The 19,120-nt window shown below is 36.2% G+C and overlaps 1 long non-coding RNA gene across 1 annotated transcript; it reads left to right on the top strand.

Annotated features, from left to right (window-relative positions):
* Positions 1–13,949: 13,949 nt before the first annotated feature.
* Positions 13,950–16,953, top strand: LOC111632315. Its single transcript, XR_002757838.1, has 4 exons — positions 13,950–14,096; positions 14,185–14,277; positions 15,888–16,244; positions 16,363–16,953. It is a non-coding gene; the product is annotated as an uncharacterized LOC111632315 (long non-coding RNA).
* The last annotated feature ends 2,167 nt before the right edge of the window (positions 16,954–19,120 follow it).

Raw genomic sequence — 19,120 nt, forward strand, 5'->3', positions numbered from 1 at the left:
ACGACATTTTATTTTTTGTTCTCCTGTTAGGAATGTAAAAAAATAATATAATGTATTATTTCTTTTAATTTAATGAATTTCCATATAAATATACAATATTTTTAATTACAGAATAGGTTTTAATCCCTAATTATATGATAAGAAGGAAGTATCTATTATTCAGTAATTATCTGAGTGACACATTACATTTTTTAAAGTTCATTATTACTGTTCGATAAAATGTAATTGGTAAAGAATGATTCAAATAATTTTGTTATATTGTTCGACTTATTGGCCCAATTCTACAATCTACAATAAATAATTAACTGTTCTTAACCTGTAATACGTTATTATGATTTTTGATCGATTGACTCGGCTAGATGGTAACAAGTAATTCGAAGAATCATGACTAAAATACTGATTAGATTACATTCAAAATATTAATCATAAAGAAAAAAATTGATATAAAGAAGAAGCTCACAACTTTGCCTTGGAAAAGGCCAAAAAATATACAATGTACTGTACTGTACATCAATTCTTTGACATGAAAGTTTTTTTAATTAATTAATTTTTATTTACAGTCGATTTTCTGAGTAGGACGTAGGAAAGAAATACCTATGAAAGGTGGTAAGGCAGAAGGAATGGAAGAAGTAACTGCTGAAATGATTAAGTACGGTGGAAGAAAGGTTGTATATTGTTTGAATAACTTGTTTAATACTTGGTGGCGTAATGAAAGTGTGACAGAGAAATGGCTGACGAGTGTAATTTTGTCGTTCTATAATGGAAAGGGTGACCAGGCTGAGTTTGCGAACTATTGAGCTACAATCCTGCTCACCGTCCCAGTTAAGATGTATGGGAAACTTGATACGGCGCCTACAGCGATAAACTGATGGTAAAGTATGGGAAGTGGTATCAGGAATGGTAGAGGATGTGCGAATCAAGTGTTTGCTCTGCGATTGCTGTCACGCATGTGTGAATCTGAGCCTTGTTTCTTTTTCTGAATTCTTTGCAATTCAGAAGGGGGTGCGACAAGGGTGCGTAATTATTCTGTGAGACAAGCAGCGGGCCACGGGTTAATCTCACAATGACCACTTACTCTGCACGGGTTGGCAAAACCTGATCTCTGCGTCGTCGGGTGGAGGGCAAATCGAATGGGGAGTGCGCCGGTAAGTTGGCAGGTGCCGGTTAAACAAGAGACAGGTCAACAGAATAACAAGCATTTATTAATTAACACAACTAAGTTACAAAAATACTAAATCTAAATGCGATTATATTAAAGTATGTACAGAAATTGGCGACTACGTTCTTAGCTAGAAGCTAGGTCGCTGTCCTAGTTTCTAGTTCAGAGAGAGAGCGCTTTTATAAAATCTACCCCTAAATACCTCTAGGTGGAAGGGAGAGTTTGGCGAACGTCGTCTGTATGGAAGGGTGTGGTATCTTCCGTGTCTTCTTGCCGATGTCCTCTCTCTGTAGCTGGATCAAGTCCGCTGTATGGAGGTTCGGGACACTATCACAAAGTACAACTTCCTATGACGAATCGCCCTGAGCTTCCGGAGATTCGAGCTTTTATACCTTTTCGTGCGAGAGTTGACACGTCATCGCCTCTTGTTGACGATGACGGTGCATTCTTCACACTTAACAGTCAACTTCCTCAGCTCATTGTTACAAACTCTGTGAAATTCGATATAGTTTAAATTCCTCGGGTTTTTTTCCGAAGTTACTTAACCGAAAATTTAGATGTTTAAGCGGCCCATACAAATCCGAAAAAATCCGCGCTTCACAATTCTGTGGCTGTTTAATATATTGTTGGATGCAGGTGTGTGTGAAGCTTAATCTGATAAACCAAGGGATGAAAGTTGGGAATGAGAATGTGCATGTGTTGTTGTATGCAGATGATGCAGTGTTGTTAAGCGAAAATGAAGTGAAAATGCGAAGGATGCTTAGCTGATTTAACAAGGTGTTGCAAGAGAAAGGACTACGAATAAATACTAATAAGACTAAATGCATAGTGTTTGAACGTACTAAAGTTGACAGAACATATTGCTACTTGACGCTGGATGGTGTGAACGTCAAACAAGTCGACAACTTTGTATACTTGGGAAGCATGTTACAGAGTGATGACAAATGCTAAAAACATGTCTTTTATATCATGGAAAAAACTTTTAAAGGTTATGCTAAAACTTGTCGGGCTCTTATTTTAGAAAATATTGACCCATCTGTCTTGAAAAAAAAACAAATATTTAGCATTTATAATATTTTAAATTATGCACCACCTGGCTGCTANAAATATTTAGCATTTATAATATTTTAAATAATAATAACTTTTTGTTTGTAGAAAAAGCTTTTTAATAGGCCTAAATTTAAAATCTAAATTATTAAATTATAAATAAAATGATATTACTTAGTATCAAGATGTTTATTTTTCTAGCCATGTTGAGCATGTTTTGTCGTCGTATATAATTGATGAAAAATTAATAAAAGCATTTGATACAATTTTAAACTATGTAAGCATATTTTATAAACTTAGTTTATAAAATATGCATCTAGGTGGATACTGAATGAAATTGCATTTATAGCTGTTTATATAGGTGTGAGATTCAGCCTGGGGTACAGGGTAGTTTGTTACTCCTGTATCACTTAATAGACAATCTAGTCGGTAGGACTAGTTCTCTAAAGTTACAGATCACTAGATCTGATCTTAGAAGTTTAGATAGGAGGACTGTAATATTCAGCTTTATGAGGATTGAAGACTGTGTAGTCTCTACCCAAATTGTCAGGTTCCGGACACCAGTTTATCTACTTTTCGTAACGCGGATAAACACGCGTGAAATTTATGCCGTCGATCTGATTCAGGAAATAATTCAGAGACATCTCTTAAACAAAATATAGAGAATTTTATAAACAAAATAAACAATATTAATACAGAATAAGAAATAATCAAATAATTCAAAACAATCCACCAAAGAACGAATAATCAAATCAATCGCGACAGGAGGAATTCTATTCTTAGTCTATTACCGAGTCGAGAGAGAGTAGTATTCTCAATCTATACATTTACGAGAGAGAGAGAGCTCACAATTTAGTCTTAAACATACGACCTGTTTTCTTGGTAGTGTCGTCTTCTTATTCGTGAAGGTACTTCATTGATAACTTAGGAGTAACTTGTTCGGGGATGACGATGCGTTGGTCTACTGGCATATCGGTGTGGAGTCCTTTCACTCTCCGATCTACGGACGAACTCTTAAGGGCGATGGCCTTAGAGAGCTAATGTGTGGAGTCCTGACTCTTCCAGGTCAGCCGATGAACTCCTCGAATTCGGTTGAACTTCCCATATATCTTCTCATTTACGACCAATTATCAGTCGAGGCTTTATCCACGTGAACGGATGGGAAGGGGGAAGAAATAAGGGGTAAACAGTTCCCATCGAAGCGAGATTTTTNACAACAATATAAATATTTTTCAAGAAATCGAGTCGAAAAAAAAAAAAAAACAAATGATCAAATATTTGTATCAATATGAACAAAATATGAATGAAGGAAGATGAAAAGAAACTCGTTTGAAATGTAGTCAAACCTTAATTCGTTCCAAAAAGTCGTTCAAAAACCGACTTGTTTTCAAACCAATTCAAATTTCCTTATTGGAAACAATATTAAATGAATTAATCCGTACCCTACTCCGAAACCAAAGTTTTTTTTTTACCTTTTATCTGTATATCATGCATAAAAATGCCTACAAATGCAATACAACATAATATTAACTATACCTATACTATCTCTATCTATTCTACATACATATTAAACGCAAAATGTTTCGTCACTTCCAACCAAAATGGAAACAAAATAACGAGTTGTTTAACTTTTCTGGCAACATTTAGTTATGCCATCTGTTATGATATTTTATTTTAAAAAGCGTTTTATATTTTTACAATTATAAAATGGCAAAAGGCTGGGTAGAAATGAGTTTCATAAAAAATGTAAATGCTAATAATGAGTAAAATCGTCATTACTGGAGATACACACGATCCCTTTTATCTCTCCATCCCTCGAACTTTAATTACCAAAATTTAATCATCAATCTTCTAATAAACAAACCTCCTTGCAAAATTTCAAAATTTTTCGACAAAAAATTACAGAAGTTAAGCTTCAAGCAGGATAAACAAAATCGTGTCCCCCATCCCATCCCCCATATACACACACACACGTTCATATATACAGAAAAAACTTCTAAATTTTTTCGTATATATATATACAGTATATTATTTTTACTTTCTTTTTTATAATATATTATATATATACATTTTATTCACATAAAATTTGTCTTCTTTTCTTGCTCCCTGTGAGTAAGTGTAGTTCTGTTTATTTTTGTTATCCCTAAATTCTAAAATCACTAAAATATTTTTTCCTCTCTTATTAATTATAAATTATTCATAACCTAAACTTTGAAATCTAAAAACAAAATCTCTGACCATTTTTTTTTTCTTGATTAAACTATAAATTTGAATGTTTTAATTATAAAGTATGAATTCTTTTAAAAATTTCAATGTTTTTCTTATTACATTTTTCTTTTTAAATCTCAAAATATGATTAAATATTTTTGTTATAGCTGAATATTTAAGTTATGACGTAACATTATCCTTAAATAAAATATAATATTTATCAATAAACGCATTGATTTTAAATCTTCTAATTAATCAATATAAAAGTTTTAATCAATATTAGCTATACAATAATTAAAAGTATATATATTTCCATAATATTNAAAAAGCTATTTAATTATTTACAATTGATTTAAAAACTTAAATAAAAAAAAGAATCGTTTAAAAAATTTAGCAGACGAATTGTCGTTTTCACAGCAACTGATATAACAAGTCATTTTATCGTCTTTTTCCTTCACAGTTCCAAATAATATTTCATTACTAAAGTCTTATCCCTCCCTCCCATTTAATCACTTCAGCTGAACGTGTCAAAAAGGTATTAATTAATCTTATCTAGTTCAACTCAAAAACAATTAACATGATCTATGTTAACTCCTTTGGTATCCATGTTCCGATTTAAAAGCAACTAAGAAATCCACAAAAAATTTATTTTTCGTATGAAATAATTATTTCCGCTTAAACGCTTAAACAATTTAACGTATTTATTAATTCCCATTTTGCTTTAACAATTCGAGTGGACAAAAATTAACAATAAATGGGTGAAAAGTATCTCCCAAAATAAGCGAAAAGACCCCATTCGTGGTCTCTGTGGCCAAAACGATCAATTGTTATGTAAATGGAGCTTTGTCAGAAAATCATTGCCACTAATTGTGTGATATTCGGCTTAACAATTTGAAAAATACGTAAATTTAGAAAGTTCGTGATCTGAAATTACCGAGAAAATGGCTGCAAATGATGCAAAACTCAGAAAACGCTCGAAATAAATCGCTTTTAATTGCACGAACAAAAAATTTTTGTGCCTCCCTGTCGCTGAAAATGCCGGATTTTCGCGGATCATTCCTTGCATATACAGTCGTGTTAACAGTAATATGAATTCAAAAATTTAATATTCCCGTGTTTGTATAAAGGCGGATAAAAATTTCGATTTTATGATGATCCTTCGAATAAAAAAAAAATAGACTCGAAATATAATAACCCCTTTTTTATCTACCAATCTATTAATAAACTCAACTTTTGTTATATTAAAGTATCCGAATTTTACACATAAAACCTTACACATGTTAAGGACTATACGTTCTGAAATACACGAAAGATAATAAGACTATTGAGTCGCTAATGTGAGATCCAGCCTGGGGTACAGGGTAGGTTGTTACGCCTGTATCACTTAATAGGCAGCTAGTTGGTGAAACTAGTCTTGGTCGTCCTCAAGAACGGTCTTTCCCAAAACTTAGGGAAACGAGTGTGGAGGGTCTTACAGTTAATATTCTAAGCGGAAGTTGGTGATGGCGAATTCACCTTCTTCCTTATGTCAGGGTCCCGACACCAGTTTATCTACTTCTCGTAACGCGGATAAACACGTGTGAAATTTATGCCGTCGATCTGATTCAGGAAATAATTCAGAGACATCTCTTAAACAAAATATAGAGAATTTAATAAACAAAATAAACAATACTAATACAGAATAAGAAATAATCAAATAATTCAAAACAGTCCACCAAAGAACGAATAATCAAATCAATCGCGACAGGAGTAAATCTATTCTTAGTCTATAACCGAGTCGAGAGAGAGTAGTATTCTCAATCTATACATTTACGAGAGAGAGAGCTCACAATTTAGTCTTAAACATACGACCTGTTTACTTGGCAGTGTCGTCTTCTTATTCGTGAAGGTACTTCATTGATAACTTAGGAGTAACTTGTTAGGGATGACGAGGCGTTGGTCTGCTGGTATATGTACGGAGTCCTTTCCACTCTCCGATCTACGTACGAACTCTTTAGGGCGTTGGCCTTAGAGAACAATTGTGTGGAGTCTTGTCACTTTCAGAACTGTCGACGAACTCCTAAGGGTGGTGTGGAGCCAATATGGGAGACGTCTCTCCTCTAAGAAATTTTCTGACGAACTCCCCGAATACGGCGGAACTTCGCATATATCTTCTGATTTACGACCAATTATCAGTCGAGGCTTTAACCACGTGAACGGATGGGAAGGGGGGAAAACTGAGGGGTAAACAGTATCCATCGAAGCGAGATTTTTAGCAGATAAGGGAAAACAGAGGATGCTCATGCTTCCGTCAAAGGAAGTGACTCTCCTAGCGGTTTTCCCACGCTAAAAAACGTTATTTTTCCACCAAACTGAAAGAATATTTTATGACTAAATTTTGACATTATTTTTAAATTATTAATTTAGACCCGGGGCTATTCAGATCTCACACTAAACACCATTCTTGAGATGGATTTATTCTTCCATTTAAAACGAATTAGAAACTTCATTCTAGTGGCGTTAAGCCGTGTGTTAAAAAAAAATGAACAAGTGCGATTTCTAACTCAAGTTGTCCCCTGTTAGTGACACATCTCGTTAATACACGTATAGCTTACTGCTGTTACTGATAAACTTTAAACTAAAATAATTACCAATTACAATAATATATAGATCCGTTATATAAAATATTTCATTTTCGTAATATTTGGAGTAAAAAAATGAGAAAAACGCGAATATTGTAGTCTTAATCGACATAAAAATTTTCCAATTAAACCATAAATTGTTTCTCCATTTGTCACCGTAAAATGACGTTTCAACCGGCTACGATTTAATTTTCTGGACTTGACATTTAAACCCGGATTGGTTTTTTTCGTTTTGAATTGACGGACAGACATTTCTGCACTGGTTGTTCAACTTCGATTAGGCTAAAGTCCATAGAACAACGACAATCTGATGATCTGCAAAGTGACATCCGAAACATAAAGAAGTGTTTTTACCAGTTTAAAGACTCTGTTAATCGTCTATAAATGAACAAGGCAACTTGTATTGTACAGTCATTCACACTTAAACCAGTGTTCGACTGTCATTGAAGTCAGTATACGTCCGAAACACAATTATAATTACTTCAACAATTAATTTAGTAATTCATAACACATAAAAACCTTCTGAAACTCCAGTAATACGTGTTTTTACAAAATAGCGAACGTTTTCGACACTACCAGGGTCTTCCTCAAGCAACAGTTATGAGAATTCAAATAAGTGCCAAATGGAACAAGAAACCGAATGAATGCGTTTCAAACTTTAGAACAGCAATTTTAATATTAAAAAATAGAACATCTCGTGCATAAATGACGTTTAAGCACGTGTAAAATTAAGCATGCGAAACGTTGAATGCTGATGAAATACATACAAATTAAAGTTACTTATGAGGGGTGTTCCCTCATAACAAAACTTCCATGCGTGAGAAATGCTGATCGCGTCCTTAGACTTAATGCACGTGCTATTCGATCCCACTTTATATAATTCGAGGGTCTCCATGCTTCTGAGCTGATCGGTACGGTGTGTTAGCCTGATCAGACTGGCATTTTGTAGATTAATTAACCGTGATTCCAGGCTCCGTGGCGACACTTGAAAGGATGGTGATATGTTTATTATTATCAATGTCATATTTGTGCTCCCGTAGGCGTTTGTAAAGGGAGCGTTTGGTTGAGCCCACACAGAGCAAACGACTATTAAATTTATCATCCCAAAGAGGGACAGCATATATCCCCGGTGCGTTTTTTAAGTCAAGCGTATCCTTTTCGTTGCGGAGTAAGCTGTAAACCGATCTTGGCCTACTGTAAACTATTTTATTTTTAGTGAAGGAGATTTCTTTGTATATTGCGTCCATGCGGTGGTTGTACCTTACGATTTTTCTTCTACGTTTGTTGTCCCGAGAATCCCGGGGAGGTCGGGAGTGTTGTGTGTGTCTCATTGTATGTAAGCGCGAGCAATATTGTATACTAAGTTCCTATTATATCCATGTTGTGTGTGTGTTTCCTGGATATGTTTAGCTCAGCTATGGCATCTTCATAATTAGAGTGGTGCGTGAACGCCCTCTTAGTTAAGGCCCGAAATGCCTCGATCTTGTAGGAGTAAGGATCCTCTGAGTTCGCGAGGATGAACAGTGGTACATAGCACTTTTTGTTAAAGACTTTGAATGTGATCCCATTATCTATTAATCGAATGTCCAAGTCAAGAACGTGTGCGGAGGTGTTGCTTTTTTTGGTCCAATTTGATGTTTACGCCATATGGGTTGTTGTTCATTAAGTTAATGAACTGATTGACGTCATGTTCCGTTCTCCATATGATAAAGACGTCGTCAACATATCTCCTGTACATGTCCTTTGAAATGAATTTAAAACAGACACTCTTTTATACTTGTTTTATTATTGACCATTACAAAATCAAAAATTACTTTGTATTAAAAATTAACAAAATTGTGAATTATTTAAAAAACTACGAGTAATTACTAGATTTTTTAAATGAATAATTTTATCTATTAATACTATTGAATTTAAAGACTCATTTAATGTTTAAANGTATTAAAAATTAACAAAATTGTGAATTATTTAAAAAACTACGAGTAATTACTAGATTTTTTAAATGAATAATTTTATCTATTAATACTATTGAATTTAAAGACTCATTTAATGTTTAAAACTTAATAAAATAGGTTGTTTTCATCTGTTAGTGAACGGTTTGAAACTAACACCTATTGTTATATTATCTTTAGAAGTCCGCTATCCAGTCTTTCATCTCTGTATTGTATAAAGTAGGTCACCGTGGTAAAGACGTGTACCAGCTTATCATTAAGGTTTAAATATTCTTGGTTTGCATTACACAAACTTAAACACTCGATTCCACACAGGCAATGCTATGTTCTACCTGTCTCAGCAATTATATAGCGAGTATATTTGGCGATATATCCTTATCGCAGTGATTAAATGAATATAATATGTATATAAATATATATTGTTTAATTATATCGTTTTTTGTAAGGATTATATATAATTTATTACTTTTTAAAATTTTTGGCCAATATAGAACGTAACGTGTATCTCACAATTCCAATAAAAATAAAAATTAATTAGTTTATAGAAATATGGGGAGCATCTGTCAGTGCTGTATCTTCGGTATTACTTATTTCTTTTTTATAGGTAAGGTGTAATTCATTGAATTTTTAAAATAATTATTCGAGAGATTCTTGTGACTTTTGTGTTGAGAAAGAAATTGTGGATGCCTGGCATATTTTGGCTAAATGTGGGCGTATTAAAGTGCTACGTGAAGAAGTTTTTGATTGTGAAGTCCTTACCAGGGGGCGTGATTCCTCTACTATAAGTTTAGCCTTGTTGCTGGTGTTGTTTGGGACTACGGACTGGTACGGCCCCACTCAATGACTTTCTTTATTCGCGTGGTATTGTCCCGTCCCCTAACTGTTTGTTCTGTGGGGAGGCAGAAACTACTGAACATTTCTGGCTAAGGTGTCCAGAGTATACTACGAGTCGCATGGACCTACTGAAACACTTACGACTGAATTTACAGACTGTGCGTACATTGTCTCCTCTGTATTGGCCACAGGCCGACATGTCCTCGAGGTATCATGTCTACCTTCTAGAACAGTATATTCATCGATCGGGTCGCTTTAACAACTAAGGTGGCGCTGCACGTCGGAGAAAAAGCGAATAGGCTGCAATCTCCATATAAACGAGAGAGAGAGTAGAGTAGAGTAGAGTAGAGTAGAGTGTTGTTTGGGAGCATCTGTCAGTGTTGTATCTTCGGTATTAACTTATTTCTTTTTTATAGGTAAGTCTTTACTATTATGGCAGTTAATCCGAAAAGAAAGTCGTATTCACCGAGCTTCAGGGAAACAGACTAGTAGTAAAAAGAAATCTTTGAAGAGTCGTGAGGAGGAAGAATTTGCATATCTTCTGGAAGGAGAAGTTTTTAACCTCGAAGAGGGTATACGTGTTCTGTTGCGTTTACATTTCTCCATGAATTCTAAGGTCGACTAACTTATTTCTAGGTAAATTATGTATCTGAATGGTTAAAAAATTTGGATGAAGGTATGGCTGACTTAGATAATAGATTAGAAACATTAAAAAAATTGGCTAATGAAAACTGTAGTTTAAGTGATCAAAGTAATGTTACGAAAAAGTTTAATGATATTACTCGTGAACTTGATTTTTTGGATAACCAACGACAAATAAATGTTGTCATTTCCGGTTTGGCGGAGGTTCGGGATGAATCTTCCGTAGAAACTAAAGAGAAAATAATTGAATTTGCTTCACGAGTTTTACATTAAAATCGGTAGGGCAATGAGAGTGGGAAAGAAAAAAGCCAATTCCCCTAGATTAATTATTTGTACTTTTGTTGATTAATTGTTGAAAAAATGTACTTTAAGAAACGAGTTCTGAAGTTAAAACCGGATGGGGTTTATGTAAATGATGACTTTTCTCCTAGAGTGAGAAATATTAGATTTAAGCTTCGAAATTTTGGTAGACAATCAAAACTTTTTGGAGAGCGAATGGTAAAAATAGTTTGATAAGATTATTATTGATGGAACGAAGTACCTTTTACGATGTTGATTGTGACCAGGTTAAGCCTGTTTCTTCTTGGCAACTAGAATAGGGGTACTTCATTTCTGATTTGTGCTAGTTTATTTAATAAACCTGAGTTTTTTTGGAAGTATTTATTGCAGTATGATATTGTATTTCTTTCTGAAACCTGGTATGGTTCTACTAATAGAAATTCGGACGTAACTGATTGTTTTCAAGGTTACAATCTCTATTTTGGAAAGTCTTAAGTTACACGCGAAAGGTCGTTATTGTGCAGGCTGGTTATTAGCAGTAAAATTCTCTTTTACCTGTGTTGTTGTTTATCAAGATGCTTTTCTAATACTTGTCAAATTTGGTGCCGAACTTGGTAATATTTTGGTGTTTTGTTTATTTTAGGAAAAATGACTGGCAGTCTATTTTTGATACTTTAACTGGTTTGATATTAGATAATAGGAATGTATTAATTGCGGGTGATTTTAATGCTAGGATTGGATTGGAAAATTTAATTTCTGACGCATTTTGCAATTCTTTTGGTATTGTTTGTCCTTTGCGTAGGAATTTGAAAGACTCTGTGATTGACTCTTGTGGTAGAAAGTTGCTTCATTTATGTGATGATTTGGATATGATTAATGTTAATGGAAGATGTTTAGGTGATGAAGCGGGTGAATATTCTTTCGTCTCTAATCGGGGTTGGTCTGTTATTGATTTGGTCATAGTTTCTCCGTTAATTTGGAAAGATGTTCTCTCTTACGATAGATCAGTGTTTAGATTCCTTTCATAACCCTTTGATTTTACGACTGGCCTGTGGCAATGATAGATCTGTCTCTTTAGAAAAGAGGCAAAGGATTAATAGATTTTGGTTTGAATTAAGGTTGGCTATGGAGGAAATATGTACTTCGAATAAGTTTGATTCAATGAAAGACCTGAGTAATTGTCTTTTTAGTTTGGCTTGTAAGTGGGAATTTAATATCAGGAGACATAAGAATTCTTTTTCGTGGTTCGATTCTGACTGTAGAATGTTAATTAGTGCAAGGAATACAGCATGGAGATCTTTTAGGAAGAGTAATGATTCTAATGATCGATTACGTTTTGTTATGTTACGAAGTTTAGCGAAGCGGTTTTGCATTGAGAAAAAAAATTTGCTGGTAAAATTCAGAATTGTTTTAGGAAAGATAGCAGAATTTTTTGGAATTATTTCCGACATGTTAAGCAGACTAAATCTTGTAATTTCAGCTTTATTCCCATTGATGATTGGTTTCATCACTTTTTAAATTTATTTGATTCTTTGGACCCTTATTTTGCAGATATTTCGATTTTTAACTATTGTAGGAATTGGTCTGATGAACTTTTGGACTATGAATTTTCTATGAGTGAGCTTAATGATGCTTTGAAGAGGTATAAGCCAAATAAAGTCCCAGGTTTTCACGGTATACCAATGGAATTCTGGAATTTTGAGACGTTGATACCACATCATTTGAGTCTTTTCTTAAAGATTTTTGATACTGGGATAATACCGGAGTCTTGGAAGACGAGTATTTTAATTCCGATTTTTTAGAATGGTAGAAAGGATGTTCCTGGTAATTATAGAGGCATCTGGTTATCATCGAAATCTTGTCTCGAAATTGTTTTGTACTATTTTGTATAGAAGACTGACACTATGGTTAGAAGTTAAAAATATATTGCATGAAAATCACAGGATTTCTGGCTAGTTATTCCACATTGGATAATACTTTTGTTTTGTACACGGTTATTCAGAAAAGTTCTTTACGGAAACTTAAGAAGGTATACGCATTTTTTGTTGATTTATCGTCTGCGTTTGACAGAGTCTGTAGGAATTTGTTATGGTAAAAAATGTTGCGTTATGGTTTCAGTTATAAATTTATATCTTTACTTATTGCTTTGTATGAAAATTCTTCGCTTATGGTAAGAGTTGGAGGTAATTGTTCGCCAGTAATGTTTTCTAAGACTGGTGTTAAGCAGGGCTGTATTTTGAGCCCAATCTTGTTTAGTATTTTTTTGAACGATCTCTTTGATATTAACTCTTCCTGTGATGGCATAGAAATAGATGGTTTCCAAATTAAAATACTGGCTTACGCAGATATTGTAATTTTATCTGATTCTGTGGTTTGACTTCAAAGATTGATTGATAAATTGGCAATTTATGTAGATGAAAATGATTTGAAATTGAATTTGAATAAGTCTTTAAGATTATTGTTTTTCGAAGAGGAGGTAAGAGTGCGAGGGCAGATAAATGGTGGTTTAAAGGTTCTCCAATTCAAGTTGTATCTAATTCAAGTTTGGGTGTTACATTTTCGTCTAATGGTTTATTTCGTATGCATTACATTAATAAGAGAATTCATGCTAGATTATTGATAAATAAAATTATTCAGTTAGGGAGGTCTGCCAAATTACGTAATCTGACTGATTATTTACGTTTATTGAAAACTGGTGTTGCCCTCTTTGTTATATGCTTCAGAGATTTGGGGTTTTAACTTGACCAATGGCGATGGTATACAGACTGAATTCATTAAAAACTTATTTTATTTACCGCGTTGTACACCAGGTTATTTAATTACGATGGAATGTTCTTTGACTCCTATAAAATTTATAATATTTAGTAGGATAAGAAATTGGATTACTAGAATTTCTAATCTTGATGATTATCATCTGAGTAAGGTTTGCCTGAAATTTATACTTGGTAAAAAGTCTATAGGTTAGACACATTATTTTATTGATTCCTGTAATAATAATGGTATTAATCTTATTAATGATGATTTGAATTTAATGGACTGGTCTCTTCTTCTCGTTAACATTTTTGATAATTTTTTATACAATATAAATGAAAAAATAATAGCGTATAAAATTGTTGGTATAAGGATTTGAATGTCACTTTTTTTGATAATTCTTTATATAATAAAGACATTTCCCTTTATATTTTGTCTTTATTTATACAGGCTAGTGTAATTCATTAAATTTTTAAAATAATTATTCGAGAGATTCTTGTGACTTTGTGTTGAGAAAGAAATTGTGGATGCCTGGCATATTTTGGCTAAATGTGGGCGTCTTAAAGTGCTACATGAAGTTTTTGGTTGTGAAGTCCTTACCAGGTATTTATTTCTTAAAATTTTATCGGTACCATGTTGTCAATTTAAAGTGTTTTTGTTTTCTAAAAAATCTGTGGATCTTTTGTATTAGGGAGCGTGATTCCTCTACTATAAGTTTAATCTTGTTTCTGGTGTTGTTTGGGAGCATCTGTATCTTCAGTATTAACTTATTTTTTTTTTATAGGTAAGCTATTTACTTATTCTTTATTGTTTTTATTTATTGGTTTGGCTAAAATATAGAACAGAATGACGCTATTTTCACCCCCCCAGAATGTAGAGCCCCTGTGCAAGCATAAGTCAATAGGACCATGCTCATACGGGCGACCCTTCGCGAGATATAGCCTTCGAAAGATGCGCCTACGTCATATCTGGTCACGTGACTCCGCGGCCAAAAGGGACGGCATCACGTGGCAGAAATTTTTTTCGGTTTTTCTCCATCTCAATGTTGAAAAAAGCGCTCTCTCCCCTTCCTTAGCCCCCAGCGCGTGTCTCCCCCTCCTGTCTACGCACTGCTTCTGTCTCTCCCTCACATGCGGCCGGCAGCCCAAGTCTCCCGCCTGCAGCCTTCTGAAGTCGTCATCTGTTGTCTGTAAATAAAAATATCTATTATTATTACGCCTCTTATCTGAGCCGGGGATCGAACCCTGGTCCCGGCAGTCGTCGGTCCACTTTTCTCTGCACCGGCCTGCTATGTCGCTCTGCCAGAAACACTTGAACTCTTACTTGAGCCATGTTAGGCCGAGGAGCGTACTGCGCATGACGGCCCTCCAGGCGGTCCCCTCGGCCGCACAGATGCAGCGCGCTGCGCAACGCATCCCCCCTCGACCGTGAAGTGGGAGCAGGCCTGTTGGCCAATGGACGATTTGGCCGCGGGTCACGTGTCCGTGGCACTGCCACTCGAGGTTTTGTAAGCCTTCAGGTCGCCTTCAAGCCTTTGTACCCAGTCGTCTCCTGAGAAACGCCATTCAGTTCAGATGCCATTCAGTTGTGACGTTTCAGCATCTCCCATTGTGGATCCCGCAGACATATTTGAAAACATGACTGCCTACGAATTTCTTCGCTACCACCCCACCGAAGAGGCCGCCCAGAAATTTTGCCATCTTGTGGGGCTCGTGCCGCATCCGGACGTAACTGGTTCCATATCACCGTTCCCTAAGTGCAGAGGTAAGCGTCGCTTGATTCCTGCACGTACAGGAACAGCGAATATTCGCGGAGCAATGTTTCGCTAGTTTTCTAAGCGATTTCAATGAGTTTGTCTTATTTTCAGGCAATATGCACAAGGAACCTGCTCCACCTGACAGATTCGGATTTGTCTACCGCTGGGAAAAAGTGAAAGAAAAAAAACAAACGACGGACAGGCGGCACTGTCAGGAGGGCTGTGTGCACCAGTAGCCTGTCTTGTACTCACAATACATTCTTCGAAAGAGCGAAGATTTCAGCTACAGAAGTATGATATTGCAGTCGATCGCGAAAAACTCAGAAAAGCGGCGGTTTCCCAGTCCTGTATTTTTCAGTTAGCATTCTCTTCGTTAGCCACTGTATACCAATGTTAGAAGTCGACGTAATCACTGGAAACTTCTACATTGTAATTAGTTGCTATTTATTTACAGTGATGTTTATCTAAAACATGCGAAAGAAAAGTTCGAATTTGCTAAAAATAATTGTAGTTACGGGTGCCCTGCTAACCGGAAAGTACAGTCTTTCCTGTATCACGCTACGTTCCGCGTTTGTGATTCGATTGTGCCGATTACGATGACGTTAGTGTACGAGATGTGTTTTCTCTGTATTTTACAGGTACTGAAGTTTATATATTCATGGGTCAAGCAGGAGCTGGTCACCATCGCCGCGGAGAGCAATGTGGCGTGGCCCTCGCGACAAGCGGTAGATTGGTACAACTTCTGCCGGGTAGTTGCGGAGGTTTTTGTCTCCCAAAATCAAGATATCCAGCTAGGCGGCGAAGAAATGCACGTCGAGGTAACGATTGGTCCACGTTTGTGACTTTGCCAAAAAGTCTGTCTGTATTGATGATTTTGGATCGATGAGACCTTCACTCGGAGGCGAAAATACAACCACGGCCGCGTACGTGTAAGCACCCAAATTACAATATTTGGTGCCTACTGTCGGGAAACGAGAGAGCTGATGTACTGGCATGTAAGTGGTAGCGAAACATTATTTCCTTTTATTTTTTTGTTATCGAGGAAGGTTTCCTGTCCGGCAAACATTGGCGCATTTTAGACGAATTGTGTTATACTTTTCCGTATTCTTTCAGGTGGAGAACAAAAGCAGACAAGTTGTGTGGAGACACATGCTCGGATACATCGCTCCAAAATCCATCATAGTTTCCGACAGCGCGGCCCAGTATTGCGGTTGTACGGCTTTGGGCTTCTCTGACCATAAGATCGTCAATCACAGCCAGCGGGGCCCCGGGAGATGAGAAGGATGTGCTAATTGAAATGTGTTAATTGAAAATGACGGGCGTTATGGCGAAGCAACATTTTTTATTTTTTCTTTTATTTGCAAATTCGTCGACACGGATGATCCTGAGGACCACACTCAAAACATCGAGTGTAGACATCGCTGGCTGAAGTCCATCAAGTCGCTCCGAACAGACAGGAGCCTGCAAAGTTACACCTGCACGTACGTGTACTGGATGCGGTTCCTGTCCCAGTCGCCAACAACATTGGCGAAATTCCGGCAGTTCATCAGGGACATCGTGGCCGTCTACCCAGGTCCCGGTTGCCAGGGTCTGCAACTCCAGACGATCTGTGTGCCCGTGGATGAACATCTGCCTCCCGACGAGCCCTATTTCGATGTTCCCGTGCACGAGGGCGACGTAGAGGAACGTCAGGGGGATGACGGTCAACCAGTGAGTAGTGCAGCTTGTGTATAGTGCGCGTGACCAAAGGATACTTGTTTGCAGATATGAAACCTGGATTATGTGATTTTTCAGACAAACAACATCAGGCGCCGCCACCACCACCACCTTCGTCATCGACCCCCAGGACCTAGCCGAGGCAGGGACTAGCGGAGTCACCCCATCCTCACCTACGCGACATTAGGATCAGGCTAGGCGTCGCCAGGTAGCGAGAGGACGTCGCGGGAGACGCAAGAGGAGACGCTGTTGAAGGTGAGTGCAGGATTTGTTTCCTTTCCGTCGTCAGTTAGAATGTGATAGAGATAGCAAAATAGAATCACGCTTGGTATAGAGCGGCAGCGGAGAAAGCGTTGCCGAATAAGCGCTAATAATAGGGCTTTTCTTTGGTCTTTGTCGATGGAAGTGTTGTTAGAATACGGCTTGCTGCCTGTTAGACACGCGGTAGGATTAGCAGAGAGAGAGCGAGGCGCAACTCCCCTTGGCACTCCCCGGAAGTGACAGTCGAATGGTGGCGATCCTCGTGTTTAGGAGGTTTTGGGAGTGTCTAGTAAGTTCTAAAAAACGGCAAAATGACAGTTTCGAGATTTTAGTTCCGAAAATTTTCACTTCTGAATTTTACCCCATTTTTGAGGGTTTCAAATTTTCCAGTCATTTTCGGGGGGCCTATATCTCGTGAAGGGTCGCCCATACGGGCATGGTTCCATTGACTTTTGTTCCTATCGATACGCTCTACAGCTCTGTCAAAGTCCCAATCGCATCATTCTGTTTTAGAATTGAGCCATTAGTTTTTTGTATTTTATTGAGAGATGCTCCCAAACTTTAAACTTTCATTTATATCTAATAATTAGTTAAAGAATTAAAAATCAAATGTAATTTGTTATTTATATAAATTATTATTGTATAACTTTGCTTGTGATCTTTATGTTCATTGTATCTAAGTGTTTTTTTTTTTATCGGAGATGGTTTTGCTCCCCGCATGGAGTGTATCCAGTATGCGTAATAAATAAAAAAATAAAAAAAAGTATAGAAATGTAACATCCATAGTTTGAATTGGGATGTACGACAAGATCTAAATTATATGTATTTGAACGTAACTGTTGTGAGAACCAAGGGTATAGGATTGATACCTATATCACTTAACATGCACACGATCGTGAGATCGGCTCACTAACTTTTTATAGGAGGGCGGCAAATTATGTTTAAGAACGATCTAGAGGATTAATTCTAGATCTCGTCAGCTCCTGACACCAATTAATCAAATTTAGATATGCGGATTAACACGCATGTAGAGCTAATATAGATTTGGTTCAGACAAAGATGAGACATTTCTTTAACAAATGAACAAATATTTAATAAAACTAAACAGATAAATTCATATAACAATCTAATATTCTAATACTAAAACTAAACCTATGCTTATTCTACGAGAGCGTTTCGAGAGAGAGTTTACATCAATCCATTTCTGATATTACCTTCATCTGTAGGTCGTTAACATCTTTCCTCCTGTATGCTTTATTCTTCAAGGATTCTCTTCCGTACTTAATTCAGTATTTCATATTCTTATAAGAGTTCGTTTGAGTTCGTTTCTTATCAATAGCTGGTTTCTTCGTATGGCTTCTCCCTTTTTATTGGACTGCCTTATATCATATGTCTAAACTTCTTACGTATTTCCTTGGTATGTCAATTGTCTCTTCTTGTCTGATTTGCTGCGAAGGTACTATATTTTACATATGGCATGACCTTCCCTTAACGGACTGCTGCCTCGAGTGGCGCGAAAACGGCCTTTTTATTGGGTCTTCTGTACCGTGTGCAAAATTATCAACTCATCAACAGTTCGCCTGGGAAAGGAAAGCAACTCCCTTTCAAATTCTACTGTTTCCTCTGTTTTGTGTAGATAAAATCTTGTTCGAAATATTATTTTCTCAAAATATTATTTTCTCTAAAATTTTTAGTTTCTTTTTGAACCTATCATATTGTCTATAAACTTTCTCACCCCTTTCGACCCTCACATTACTCTCTTCTTTTCAAAAATCACACTAAAATTAAATGAGGCGTGATTTTTCAGATACAAAAGTTCCATTTACTCTTTCGTGAAAATTCTAAAAACACGACAAACGCATCTTAAATTTATACATTCTCTTCAAAAATTTCT

This window comes from Centruroides sculpturatus, unplaced genomic scaffold (genome assembly GCF_000671375.1).
Source record: "Centruroides sculpturatus isolate CEXI.00-Female unplaced genomic scaffold, Cexi_2.0 scaffold435, whole genome shotgun sequence".
NCBI lineage: Eukaryota > Metazoa > Arthropoda > Arachnida > Scorpiones > Buthidae > Centruroides > Centruroides sculpturatus.